Source organism: Atta colombica, unplaced genomic scaffold, assembly GCF_001594045.1.
Source record: "Atta colombica isolate Treedump-2 unplaced genomic scaffold, Acol1.0 scaffold137, whole genome shotgun sequence".
Taxonomy (NCBI): Eukaryota; Metazoa; Arthropoda; class Insecta; order Hymenoptera; family Formicidae; genus Atta; species Atta colombica.
The window spans coordinates 1,053,860-1,055,717 of NW_017259225.1; the positions used below are offsets into that span (position 1 = coordinate 1,053,860).

Below are 1,858 nucleotides of genomic sequence, written 5' to 3' on the forward strand. Positions count from 1 at the left end.
CTGAACTAATGTACACATTTGAAACTTAAAGTGATAAGAGATAGGGATATACAGTGGCCTGCAAAAGTTTCCGGCCAGTGATATTTTCTACTCTAATTTATAAAAAAAAAGCCTGAGAAAATCTTAATCATTACTAGGTATTACAAGATGTGGATAACGAAATCTTGTACTAACAGAGAATTAATTAAAATTTTATCAGTCTTTTTTATAAATTAGAATACAAAAATGTGACTGACTGGAAACTTTTGCACGCCATTGTATGTTTGATATTTGACAAAAGCGAGAAAGAGAGTTCTACAGCACTCAGAAATAAAAAAAACAGATTTATAATCGTAAACAATTGATTTTTACGATGCTTTTGTATCAGATTGTGAATATAGGAATTTATCCGTGTACATCGTAAGCAAATTTGCGAGCCAAGCAAACTCGTGCAAGTATATAGCGTGCATTAACGCGAAGTTATAAGTGCGAAGCGCATCCCGAAAATAGCTACTATAACTAGCCATCATCGACAGGTGGGTGGTTGGGCTACGTCATCCCCCTTGTCGACGTCGCTTTTTTTGGAATTTCATCCGTATATACGAATGACTCAAGTCGCCCGTGAAAGCATTGAATCGCGTGGATAGGAATAGAATGGAAACGCGGAATGAAGCATTTGGTCGTTCATTACCAATCGTTTCGTCCTCGTCTCATAGCGCGATCGTAAAGGATCAAGGCCAACTTCGTTATTTTGGGTTAATTTGAGCGTGCCAAATCTGCGAGAGCGAGGCAAAATTTTCTAAAGTTTCTCCGATTCCGCTACTTACTTTTAATGTTTCAGTTGCACTGATAAGAAAGACGAAAAGCAAAGATTAAAAAAAAAATAATATACGATAAAATACTATTCAATTTTGAAATGTGAGGATTGCTTCATTTGATTAATAATTGTAACTGTTAAAAATTTTAATTACGGGACGATGTAATTACCATCTATGTTGTAAACAACACTCGATTAAATACTATACGGCTAAAATAGCGTTGTGGCAATGATGAACAACATAGATTAATGTAGGTCATAGATCAGCGATAGGATGTTTCACGAGATAAATTATCGATGGGTTCCACTGTAAACATATTTCTTCTTTCATCAGAAATAGCATTTCTGGAAAAAAATCGTGATAAAAATCATGATAAAAAAAAAAACAATTATTTTTAGGTATTTTCCGTGCTACTTACAGAAAGAATGGTATAACCGAAAGGGTAAAGATAAAAACTTCGCGATATCTTAACGCATAAGCATTCACTTCTCTCTTGTTCGTAATTATATATTATATCATCAAATTTATATAATAAGCATTTATATAATAAGCAATATAGAATGTTAGGTGAACGAGGTATTTTGTTAATTTCATTAATTTCTTAAACCATATTTATTATAATAAAATTATAAAAACATTTATTATCTTTTCCTCCTATTGCGAGTTATTAAGAGATTTATTATTTTTTTATTAAGGTAAATGCAATATATTAAGAATTACTTGAAAAAATTACAGATTATTCTAAATTGCATTAAAAAAAAATAATACAAAAAAATTAGAAACAGTTGACCATCTGGATCAAAAGTTATTTCGATAAAAGATAATATTTTTTTAATTTGTACTCTAGAATAGAAATATATGAAAATATATTACAAAATAATAATAAAAATCTCAATTTTTTTATATAAGTACTTTATGAATTCAAAAATATTTATATAAAATATACATTGAGATGCAGATATTAATCAGTAAATAAACAAAATATTTATTTGTTATAAATTAATTGGTGAATCTCAATGAAACTTTGCATAAGTCATTTTTAGTACTTAAAATATTTATAT

General features: G+C 29.3%; 1 protein-coding gene across 1 annotated transcript in view; it reads right to left on the minus strand.

Moving 5' to 3' along the window:
* Positions 1-1,858, minus strand: part of LOC108684702 (phytanoyl-CoA dioxygenase-like) — an 8,474-nt gene that overhangs the window by 4,175 nt on the left and 2,441 nt on the right. The window lies entirely within an intron of this gene.